Below are 13,184 nucleotides of genomic sequence, written 5' to 3' on the forward strand. Positions count from 1 at the left end.
GAGCAATTTTCCTATAACTTTTTAATCTACTCTCCTCCTCATTCTTAATATAAAACTTTGCCTAAGTCATGCATAAAATAAAACCCATTGAATTCCCTTTCCTATCTGTTCAGCATTTATATCTTGACCTACCACTCCCTCCACCCATCCTGTCTTCCTGGGAAAATCTTCCCCTCACCTTCCAGGACTTTGTGAGTCAGTTATCTGTGACTTTTCATGTTTCATGAGATCCTTGTGCAATAAGCTTGTCTCCTCCATCTTAGAAACAAACCAAAAAGAAGAATCTTCCCTTGATTCTGCTTCCAACTCAAACTACTACTTTTTTTTTAAATAAAATTTTATCGAAGTACATCATTCATACATGAACATACATAAACAATAAATGTATAATGAATGTTGTGAATTTACAAAACAAACGTGCATATCATCCTACAGAGCTCCTACACGTCACCCCACCACCAACACCTTGCATCGTTGTGAAACATTTGTTACAAACTCTGAAAGAGCATCATCAAAATGTGACTACTAATTTAGCCCATCTCTTACATTTGGTGTATTTTCCCCCTAATCCACCAGATAATTAATACCCTGTATTAGTATCACATTTTGTTATAGTTCATGAGAGAACATTCTCATATTTATCCTGTTAACCACAGACTATCTTCCACCACAGGATTCCCTGTGTTATACAGCCCATGTTTTTTAAAATCCATTCCAAGTGTATACTCAGTAGCTCTCATTTTCATCAGAGTTGTGCTGTCATCATCTCATTCAAATTTTTTTTGTATGCTACAAACATTTTTAATGATTATTGTTGAGCATATATTTTGGAAATTTTTTACTTCAAACTGTAACAAGTTAAATAAATGTTTATAATATACAAAGAAAATACAACCAAAAGTAAAACTTGCTTAAAGTGTGTCTTACACCTAGACCAGTGTTTTTTTCTTTTTCTTTTCTTAATATATCTTTTTAAAAAAATTTTATCCTCCCTCCCCCTTGTGGCTTTTTGCTTGCTGTCTGCTCTCTGTGTCCATTCGCTGTGCATTCTTCAGTGTCTGTATTTATTTTTTCTTTATTTCCCACCCCTCCTTTGTGGCTTGCTTGTTGTCTGGTCTCATTGTCCATTCGCTGCACGCTCTTCTGTGTTTTTTGCTTGTTTCCCTTTTTGTTGCATCACCTTGCTGAGTTGACTCTTTGCGGCTTGTGGCCTGGGGGCACTCTGTGGCGCTTGCGGGCCGGCAGCACTTGCTGCGCTTTTGCGGGCCAGGCGTCACTCTGTGGTGCTTGCAGGCTGGTGGCACTCACAGCGCCCGGGCGGGCGGCCCTCCACAGCGTGCAGGCGAGCCTGCCTTCACAAGGAGGGTCAGGGATGTGAACCCAGGGCCTCCCATATGGTAGACGGGAGCCCAACTGATTGAGCCACAGCCACTTCCCAATATATCTTTATTTTTGAGCTGCACAAACACTTAAGAATTTGATCTTTATATTACAGCATTTAGGAAATAAAAATATACTCCCACCTCAAAGAAATAAAACGTTGTGTAGGATTATATGTCAAACAAAAGAGAAAATGCTAGAGTACTGTGATAGTGTGGGCACCATGAAAAAGAAAAAGCCTGAGATGCTCATGAACTCTCTCTGTTTTAAAAAAAACAGGGTATTTGACCGAGTAGTTTAGAAGCCAGCAAAACTGGGATCAATGATGGCAATTGTAGTGTATGGAGTATGAAATGACAAACTTCACATAAATACACTGTTAGAAATTTGTCAGTGAACACTGAAGATCTGAGAAGCCGCTCTGTGGAACAGTAAAGTAGGAACACCTTGTTCTAGTTCTGTAGGCCCTTGTAGCAGCGCAGTGTTCTGTGCTGTATACTTGCTGGTTGGGTAGTTAAAGGATTTGTTTTGTCATTCGCAGCTAAACTTACTCCACGTGTTCTTAACACCTTAAAGGTGGGGGAAAAGGCAAATGTCATCAGTGTGGAGGGTCATGTACTTCTCTACACACAAATACATGGGGCTTAGTGTTTAAAAAGTCTCTGATGTCTCCCATTGCACTTCAAGCTCAATTGAGATTAAAGCCTTTCTCCTTTATAGCAGCTAGCAGGTGCTCTCTCATGATTTTCTCAAAAGAATATTCAAGCAACTTAAGATAATGCACACACGTATTCATTGATGGATAGCTTGCATCGGTAGTGTCAACCTTGTGTACAACTGTGAGCTGGGGATGTAGGTAGGATCCAGAGATGCTTTCTTTTCATCTGAAGACATGCCACACAAAACTCTCACAAACCTCAGGAAACCAGGGCTGTCACATGTATAGCTTAACTTAGGTTTAATGTAATTGATAGTTCCTCAGCTGCCCAGAAAGGTGATTGATTTCCACAAAGGATCATTTGGACTTCTTCATGAATGAAGAAACTTAATTTCTCCATTGGAAAAACATTATTAACGCCATCTCTAAAGGCCCCCATCTGTTTCTGAACACCTGTATGCATACAAAAGTTAAACATCAAATCCACATATTCCTCTGCATTATCCATGTTATCATCTCATCTTCACCACTTGGCTTGAGATCCACAGCTGTAAACCCACATACTCTTGAGGAAGGGCAGAACTGGAAATTTAAACCTTAGTCCTCTATGCTAAATGGAGGCCCAGAACCTGTTGGATTCTTCAGCACTAATTCCTGTAATTTTGTGTTCTCATCTTCAGAAAGACTTTTGTTGCTTAAAATCTGGCACCTGTAGATAGCAAGATCTTTAATTTCTTTTAAAAATCTGACTCTGTGTGGGTTTACCAGCTCAAAATCTTCCCAAGTTAAAATTTCATTAAACCAAGCTGGGTGTTTAGGTTTGGGAGGATCAAGAATAAACTGTGTAATAAATCCTCTTCAAAGCTTCCTACTGAGAGTGAACCATGACCTTCTTCTGTAGATGCTTCAGACTGACTTTCTCATTATCACGTCGTGACTCATAAATCAGTTTACTCATATTGCTTTTAATGTCACCCATATATATATAAATTTAAAGAAAGATTTAGAGATAGGTAAGTCCATAAGTCTGTTGTCTTGAATGCATTTGGCCAAGAGAATTCCAATGAAATGAAAGAGTTTTGTGATTCTTTCAAGTTCATCGCTATCTTATGGAAATGGTGCTGTGAACAGTCCACATGGTCTCTGCACATAGTATCCAGGAGGTTTCAGTCCACCCTGAAGATCGACATGATGTGATTCATTATCTAGAAATGTATCACAAAGCCAATCTCCCAAGTTGATTCTCTGCAATTCTGCTGCCACCAAAGCATAAAGCTCTAATGTGCAACCCAAGCCAGTTCCTGCTCCTAAAAACTCAACCTCAAGAACTGATTTCCAATCTGCATGCATGATATTCTCTCTCTGTTCCATCAGTGATTCACTATGTGGAACTTTTACTCTTTCATGCTTGAGAAGACCAACTTAAAACTCTGCCTTATACTGCTTGTGGTCCTTGTTCATTCCACAGTAGCTTCTTGTCAGTTTTATAACCACACTACTGCTATTGACCTATATCACTCTCACTGGAGGTTGATATTAGGCTGGGGGTTAAAGTATCACTTAATGACTGGCCACCTGATAAAACTATTTTTGCCTGTAGCTACCTTGCTGCTGCTCATAACAGTGGATGTCCAGAGGCTGTAAGCAGGGCAGACAGCTCAGGAATTTGGCAGTGGATCTTACTTTGAAATTTATGGTTCTCCCCAGCATAACAGAGTTAGACTCATTTGTATGTTCTTTACATATGGCTCTTCTGTCCCTTTTATTTGAACCTATAATTAACACTCTTCTTGATAAATATATATCCTAGAGACTTAAATCTTTGGTCTGTCCATATGCCAGTTGAGTCATGAATTTCAGCAGTGTTGCAACACCTACTCTCCAGTTCATTGGACTCACCCAGGACAACTAACAAGGAGATAATAATGGACAATGTCCATTTCAGGGAATAGAGTGTCTGCAACTGCAAGCAAGATAGCTCCATCCATGTGCCTTACAGAATCTAAGCCCCCTCTCAATTAGAAGCAGAGTGGCCAAATCCTCAAGATTGGGAAAGAAACAATGGACTAAAGTAGACTTATTATTATTCTACTATAGACTTGTTATTATTCTAGCAACAGAAGAGCTCTTATCATAGATGTAAAGGCAGTGGCTACCAGAGTTCTGAGGGCTGGAAGAGGGAAGAATAGGTGTAATATGAGGGCATTTTTGGGACATTGGATTTGCCCTGCATGACATTGCAGTGATGGATACAAGCCATTTTATACTTTGTCACAGCCTACAAAATCATGCAGGACAGAATATAAACTATAATGTAAACTGTAGTCCATGGTTAGAAGCAATCCTTCAATATGTGTTCATAAATTGTAACAAATGTACCACACTAATGAAGGATGTTGTTGATGTCGGAAAGTGTGGGAGGGGAGGGAAGGGGTGTATGGGAATCTCATGTATTTTTTATGTAACATTTATGTAATCTAAAGCTTCTTTAAAAATAAAAAAATTTAAAAAAATTTAAACAACAGTCGATATTGAGCACCCATAAAAGGAGAAGTTGCTGTGCTCATCACATTCCTCCCCAAAGTATTAGTGTTGTTATCACTGCTGCTTTGGCTTAGATTCATGTTGTTTGTGGCATTAGTCTATGTTATGTTTGCCACTCTTCTTACAAAACTCTCCAAGCTAGATGTTTCCCTTAAGGAAAGGTTAGGTACGCTTGCACTAAGAGCTCATGGGGGACCCAGCAGCCAACAAAGAACTCACTGATAATCTTACTTGCTGAATAGCTAAGGGGTCATTGTGAAGCTGCTTCTTTATTAGTTATCTCAAATACTGAACTAACATCAGGAGAGCTAACGCTAACAATTCCCATGGATATTGCACTAGACTCCCCAGAAGTACAAACAGAACTATCAGGGCCTAACTTCCTTCCAGCATTTTCATTTCCCGTTTCCACTGTTAAGTGCTGGTGCGTGCACTGGAAGATGGCCCTGCTTCTGCTTGAAGGATGTTTCCAGCATGTGAAAGAAAAATCGGTTCATGGACATCAGCTCCTGAAACTATACTGTATTCCGTTACAATTTCTGATCTCCATTCCATTTTGCTCAAACCCCAGCTTATTTCCCTGCTACTGGCCACACTAAACACAAACTGCTACTTCCTTTTCTACTTGAGGAGCCTTCAACAGCAGATGTCTTGTCTGGACAGTTGTTTTTCATCAAGCTGCTTCATGATGGCTCTGTGCCTGAAACTGTGAATGAAACAGGTTTGGATGATGCCACTGTACCAGAATCATACCCTAGTGCAACCTTGAGGTCAAATTTTCCTTCTGTGCCCACATGATGAAATTTGAGCCATGAGCATTCCAGGTGACATCAATCCACCCTTTATGCAGTTCTCCTGTGACAGTGATTTCTCCCTGTGGGCTGCCATCCTGATGGTGCCATTTCAAATCCAGGCCTCTGATTACCCGGCCCCTGGAACCATGTATTTCAGAACCTGGGAGCATACTAGATGTCTCTAACTTCTAACATGCGCTTCTGCTTCCTAAGTTCCTTTTCCCAGCTCATCTTCACTACTCCATTTACAGTGCCATAAAGTTCATATCCAGACAATGAGAGGTAGTGTCTTTGTCCACTAGCATTCTTTCCTGTCTTTTTTTTTTTTTTTTTTTTTTTATGATCAATTCTTTATTACTTTGGGGATACTTATTTTCCTTTAACAAGAAGAATTGCAGTGCTATTATATGCTGGTTAAAAATGAAGAGCTCTTTTACAAAATCCTATGTAAAAGGGACAACTAGCAAGATGGAGGCAGAGTAAGGAGCAGCTGGAGTCAGCTCCTGCTACAGGGCAGGTAGTAAACACACACAGCTATTTGAAGCACCTGTTTGGGATCTCCAGGAGACCAGAAGAGCATCCTGTGACATCCTTAAAGGAATGGAAGGAGGAGACTGCCAATCTTCAGAGAACATTCATCAACCTTCGGTCCTAGCCTAGGCTTCAGCCCCACCTCTGGCAGGGAGGAAACTGGTGGCCCTGCACCAGCCTATCCAGGTATATAGGTACATGTGGCTAACACAGACTGAATAATTGCAAATCTACTGGGGCAACTGCATTCATCTTGGACCTGCACTGCAGCTCCATCCCCATCCCAGGCAAGAAAGAAAGGAATCTGAAGCTTTATCAGTCTCTCTGGGCAACTACACACTTGGATTATTCAACACAGCTCCTAACCCTGGCAAAGGAGAAAGTTGGGAGAAATTTCATCAGTCCCTGGGGCAATGAGGGCAGCTTGAGCCTCCACAGCTTATAGCACTGACTACATTCTTGACTCCTATTGCACAGTCAGCAAGAGAGAAAGGGCAGGAAGCCCTATACTAAAGAGAAAAACTGTACCCAGAATAAATACTCTAGTAGGCCAGATGCCAAGACACCAACAAAAAACTACAATCCACACCAAGAAACAAGAAGCTATGGGCCAGTTAAAAGAACAAGATAACCTTCCAGATGATATAAAGAAGTTGAGACAACTAATCAGAGATGTTAAAAAAATCTTCTTAATAAATTCAGTGAGATGGCAAAAGTGATTAAGGATATTAAGACACTGGATGAGCACAAAGAAAAATTTGAAAGCACACACAGAAAAATAGCAGATCTTATGGGAATGAAATGTGCAATCAATAAAATTAACAACACGTTAGAATCATATGATAGCAGATTTGAGGAGGCAGAAGAAAGGATTGGTGAACTTGAAGAAATGGCCTCTGAAAGTGAATATAAAAAGAATAGATGAAAAGAGTGGAAAAAATTGAATAAGGTCTCAGGGAACTAAATGACAGCAAGAGATGTGCAAACATGAGTGTCATGGGTATCCCAGAAGGAGAAGAGAAGGGAAAAGGGGCAGAAGAAATATTTGAAGAAATAACGGTAGAAAATTTCCCTACCCTATTGAAGAATATAGATATCCATGCCCAAGAAGCACAACGTATTCACATCTGAAAAAAACCCAATAGACCAACTCTGAGACACATACTACTCAGAAGACCAAATGCTAAAGACAAAGAGGGAATGCTAAGAACAAGAGAAAAGCCATGGATAACATATAAGGGATTCCCAATAAGATTAAGTGTTGATTTCTCACAAGAAACCATGGAAGCAAGAAGATAGCTATATGATATATTTAAGATACTACAAGAGAAAAACTTCCAGTCAAGAATCTTATATCTGGCAAGATTGTCTTTCAAAAATGAGGGTGAGTTTAGAATATTCACAGATAAACAGAAGCTGAGAGAATTTCTAACCAAGAGACCAGATTTTCAGGAAACACTAAAGGGTGTGCTAGAGACTGAAAAGAAAAGACAGGAGAGAGAGGCCTGGAAGAGAGTCTAGAAATGAAGATTATATCAATAAAAGTAGCTAAAAATGTCAAAAGAGTGGTGAAAATAAAATATGATAGATAAAACCCAAATATTCAGGAATAAACTTAACCAATGATGTGAAGCACTTGTATTCAGAAAACTAAACTCAATGTTAAAAGAAATTTTAAATAGGCCTACATAATTGGAAAAACACTCCATGCTCGTGGATTGGAAGACTAAATATTAAGATGTTCAATGCTACTAAATCGATATACAGATTCAATGCAATCCTGATAAAAATTCCACCAGTGTTTTTTAAATAAGATGAAAACATGATTATCAAATTTATTCAGAAGGGTAAGGGGTCCTGAGTAGCCAGAAACATCTTAAAAAGGAAAAGTAAAGTTGGAGGACTCTCATCTCCAGACTTTAAATCATATTACCTAGCTACAGTGGTAAAAAAAAAAATAAACAAAAACAGCATAGTACTGACATAAAGACAGACACATAGACCAGTGGAACCAAATTGATGATTCAGAAACAGACTCTCAATGTTTGGTGAAGTGATTTTTGACTAGCCTATGAAACCCACTCAGTTCAGCCAGAATAGTCCATCAATAAATGGTGCTGAGAGAACTGATATCCATAGCCAAAAGAAGGAAAGAGGGCCCCTATCTCATACCTTATCCAAAAATTAACTTAAAATGGATCAAAAATCTAAATATAAAAGCAAGAGCCATAGAGCTTCTAGAAGAAAATGTAAGAAACTATCTTTAAGACCTGGTGGTAGGTGGTGGATTCTTAAAGGAGATAAGAGGAGGACTGAAATGGACTACTGATGTTTAATGTATGTAGAAGTTTTAATTAGCTTCTGTAAAAGTGTGAAAATATATAGAGTGGATGGTAACACAGTGAATAACAGCCAGTTTACTAATGGGAATGTGGCTGAAAATAGTAGCCTAGAGATGTAAATGCCAATTGACAGAATGTCAGAGAATAACCTAGGAACTGAACGGCACAGTAAACCTAGAGGTGGATGAGAATTGTGGTTGATGGTACAAATGCAAGAGTGTCCTTTGTTAGCTAGAGCAAATGTACATCACTATTGCAGGGTGGTGGGAATATGGAGAAGCATGGGAAAAATACAACTGGAATGACCTATGGACTGTGGTTAGCAGTAATAATGTACTATTCTTGCATCTATGCCAAAGATGTACTATGTTGATAATGGGACAGTATGGAGAATGTGTGCTAAATGTACACTATGGACCTGGTAATAATCAGATGATATTATCTCATAATCTGTAACAAATGTTCCACCACAGTGTGGTGTGTTGATAAAGAGATGTTGTTTGGGAATTCTGCACAAGTGCGTGATTGTTTTGTAAATTTATAACTTCTCTCATAAAAATACATTTAAAAAATAATAATAGGGTGGGTTGGGGGAAAAATACACCTAATGTAAGATAAGTACTATAATTAGTAGTAAGATTTTGACAGTATTCTTTCATAATTTATAACAAATATCTCATGACAATGCAAGGTGTTGGTGGAGGATCAATGTACGGGGCCCCTGTATGACGTTATGCATGTTTGCTCTGTAAGTTCACAATTTTTACTATACACTTATTGTTTATGTATGTTCGTATATAAATAATATAAAGATAATAATAGGGTGGGTTGGAGGAAAACATTTTGGTTAGTAGTAATTTTTTTAAAATTTATTTTTAAAAAAATTTTAATTGTCTTTTTAAAAAGTTAATGGATCAGGAAAGTGGCTGAGGCTCAATCAGTAGGGTTCCCATCTACCATATGGGAGGCCCTGGGTTCACGTCCCCAGGACTCCTTGTAAAGGCAGACTTGCCCGCACTCTGTGGAGAGCCGCCCAGCCTGCAAGCACTGTGGAGAGCAAACTCCGCAAGATGACACAACAAAAAAGGGAAACAAGAAAAAAAAAATGCAGAAGAGCTCAGTGACGACACAGCAAATCACAAGAGGGGAGGGGAAATAAATACAAACACAGAAGAATGCACAGCAACTGGACACAGAGAGCAGACAACAGGCAAAAAAAAAAAAAGCCATAAGGGGGAGGGTTAAAAGAAAAGTTAATGGATCACACAATATGTTTCATTAAAAAACATAAGAGGTTCCCAAATACCCCACTCTCCACCCCCCACCCCCATCATTTTTAATTGTCTTTTTTTGAAGATACATAGATCACAAAAAATGTTACATTAAAAAATATAAGAGGTTCCCATATACCCTTCACCCTCTACTCCACTGCTCCCACATCAACACCCTCTTTCATCATTGTGGCACATTCATTGCATTTGGTTAATACATTTTGGAGCACTGCTGCACCACATGGATAAAGTAGTAATATTTTGATGATGCTCTTTAATCATTAGTTGAAAATGTTTAACAACTATGCAAGGTATTGGTGGTAGGATGAGCTATGAGAGTCCTTTATAATGTTATATATGTTCGTTTTGTAAGTTCACAACTATTACTATATATTTATTGTTTATATATGTTCACGTATGAGCGATATACTTTAATAAATTTTTAAAAATTAGAAAAACTAAAGAAAAAAATCCTATGAAAAGAAATTTTGATTATTACTAAATATGTTGCCTTTTGTATAAAATGTAAAAGAAGTCAGATAACAGATTTAACAATCTTGGAGCAGACCCACTTCTCTCTGACCTGGTGATTTCCTAGGTCCCAGATATTCCTTCAGAGAAGCCCTTCTCTACAATTAACTGAATATTTAAGAAAACCAAGAATAAAGAACATTACAGGAATGTGAGCAGGTCATCAGTATAGCTGGTTTACTCCATGGTTACTAAAATGAAGTCCACAGAAACAATTGAGGGTTTTCAGTGACCCACAGCATCCTGCTGCCATGACTCTCTTTCCCTATAGTCTGAGGATCAATTGTTTAGTTAAATGATGGAAATAAAACTGAAAGGGACCTAAAGAGAAGATAAAAAATGAAAGATATATTTCAACATTTTTTACTTTTGGAGAAGTCATATGGTTTCTACCACTGAGCAAACTGCAGTGCTTTCTTTTGGTCCTCAAAGCTTTCTTGGATTCCTTTCCTCCAAAGTCTTGGTTCTATATATAGCATTCTGCCAACAATTTCTTTTCCAAAGTAAAGAAGGATCTTCAATAATATGGACAAACCCACCTTGGAGGCCAAAATCCATACAGAAGGCAAGCCTCTAGATATAAACTTTCTATTATCTTTTGAGGACAGATCAATCAATTTCTTGTTCATGGATCACTCTTCATCAGATTTCATTATGGCTTTCCTAAAATAGTTAGGAACCACATCATCCATTTCCTTTGTGAGAGGAATGTGTTCATAAACCATATGATACTATTTCTTCATGCCCATGTTAGTTTCCAAAAAAAGATGCAATCCAATCCTTTATTTTCAAATATCTTAGCCAATGATTTTCTGAACATCTGAATTTCCTCCCAGGTGTCCTCATCCAATAAGGTAGCTGTTCTATAGTGTTGCAAAGAGACTATCAGGCAATGCTCCTCAGTAAGAGACCAGAAGTTGGGTAAACATAAGTCTTAACACCTATTCCTATAAGAAAGTGCTTGGGAAATTGAGACCTGTGAAAACAATACAGCATTCTTCCATTCATGTAATAAGACTCTGGTCAGCAATAGCTTTTTTCCTCTGGTTCAAGTTTACACCAAGACGTTCTCTTTTAGCAACTTTAGAGACAAATAAGTCATCCAGAGTGTAATAGTCTGTATCTGTTTTTCCCATAAACTTAGATGCCATCCTCATAAAATGCCTATTTTGATCTGCTGTTCCCATCTTTTCATTTTTGACTAAACCATATAGGCTTAGATTATCATCATCATAGAAGTATCTGACCTTTCTTTTTCCTCATGGGTTGGAACTATCTGTCTCCTCTGTCTTCTTTTGATTCCAGAAATTCTCCTGGTGAGTTCACAATCCATACATACTTTTCCAGACATCTGTTTTAACACGGATCACCTCCTGCTGGTCTTCATTCTCTTCCCAGATTTTTTGGATGGTATTTGTGTTGTAGTTTCTTTAAATTTATTTGCCTTTTTCAAGCTGGGCTTTAAGTTGTTCAGCTAATTCCATACTTCTCATCATCTCTGCCTTAATAATCTTGGCACCCAACTTGTTCTTTTCATCCACCCTCAGGGTTTGGATGGACTAATCCTCTGAACTCCTTCCAGCAAATGAAGACCCTGTGTCCTGCTGATGTTCTTTCTTCGTAAAATAATTTCTCAAGCATTCATCCTGTGTTCTAAGAGAATGAAATTTTTTATTTTGTCTTGGATTGGATTCTCTTCTACATATATCTAAAGACCCAGATCCATTATCTTTGTCATCACCAACAAACTTATCTTTATTAATATTTTTTGCCATATATGTTGGGCCATATCTATCCCTTGAACTTCTATTATAATTTACTAAGTCTGATTTTCTACTTTCTTGACTATTTTGTGTTTGTCTGAAAATGTTGGTTTCCTCCACCATTCTCATCTATAATCTTTTTTTGGATGCAGTTTTTTCAGTGTCTTCTAATTTTAATCAAAATATTTCCATTGACCCATATCTTTCAGCTACAATGTCCTTAAAATGTCTATTTTGTTTCTTAGTTTATTCCTTCGTTCTTTGATATGACTTCCTTAGCCAGCTTTATCCACCATCTTCTACTACTGAAGCTTTAGCAATTGATGACACAATATAGTCTTCTGGTGGAAGGCCTGACCCACCATCCTTCCAGTAGGCACTCACTTCTCTTTCCAACCATCTGAACTATTCAACTGCTTAGGTTTTCTCTTGCTCCATTTTCCTTAGAGTTTCTTTTTCAGTGGTGATAATGATACAATCTTAACAGACATAAAATCAATAGTCATCCATGTGTCCCTCCAGCTAACTTGGTTGACTTCTTCTTTTTCCAACTTTTTGTCTTTCTCTTTCCAGGCCTTTTCTTTGGTAGGAGTCTGAGACAGAACAGCCTCAAATCACTCATCTTCAGAGCTTGATAACTATCAGCAGACTCATTTTCATATTTCTGTTTCTTGCTTTTTCTTTTCCTCTTGCTTTACTTCTTTTGGATGCTTGTCTTTTTTCTTCTTTTTCTACACAGAGCGTTCCTGCGAGAATTGTTCAATTTGCTCGTTCACATCAGGTAGCATCCATATATCTTCACTTAAAAGTTGCTTAAGTTTTTTATACCTTTTATTCCTTTTCAAAATTGGTTTTATCCTAGCACAACACTTTGGCCCTGGCAATACAAGTCTGTTCTTTATGCTCTTCATTGCTCCTCTCACTTTCAAATCTACCACTGGCAGCTGCCATAGTTGTCCACAACTGTTTCATTCTCACATGTCACCATGCCTGTTTCTCATCTTTTGGTGGGTCAAGACGCTGGTTCATTGAGACTGCAGTCATCAATATGGGTATAAAAAGAAGCCCAGTTCTGTCCATCTTTGGATATCTGGAAAACCCAGTTGCTTAGTGCAGACCTTCCATAACCACAAACGTGATGAAGTGTATATGCTGACAGTATCACCCACAGACCCAGATCTATGGCAAACCAGGAATTCTTATCATTGCTGTTATGGCAATTTAAAACTGAATTATCACAACTTAGTATGTTTTTTAATTGACCATAAGGGAACTTTCTTCCTTCTGAGAATTTTACTACAAGTCCATAAGCAGTTGGATTTACCCATTCACATGCCATTTTGGCATTTGTAAATGATTCCATTTTTATC

The 13,184-nt window shown here is 38.2% G+C and overlaps 1 long non-coding RNA gene and 2 pseudogenes across 1 annotated transcript in view; all 3 read right to left on the reverse strand.

Annotated features, from left to right (window-relative positions):
• LOC139439280 (uncharacterized) overlaps positions 1–13,184 on the reverse strand; it is a 30,884-nt gene that overhangs the window by 3,901 nt on the left and 13,799 nt on the right. The gene's annotated exons all lie outside the window — the stretch shown is intronic.
• Positions 2,069–12,765, reverse strand: LOC139439349 (E3 ubiquitin-protein ligase HECTD1-like; annotated as a pseudogene).
• On the reverse strand, positions 10,405–11,937 carry LOC139439350 (CWF19-like protein 2 pseudogene; annotated as a pseudogene).

This window comes from Dasypus novemcinctus, chromosome 7, assembly GCF_030445035.2.
Source record: "Dasypus novemcinctus isolate mDasNov1 chromosome 7, mDasNov1.1.hap2, whole genome shotgun sequence".
Classification (NCBI taxonomy): domain Eukaryota; kingdom Metazoa; phylum Chordata; class Mammalia; order Cingulata; family Dasypodidae; genus Dasypus; species Dasypus novemcinctus.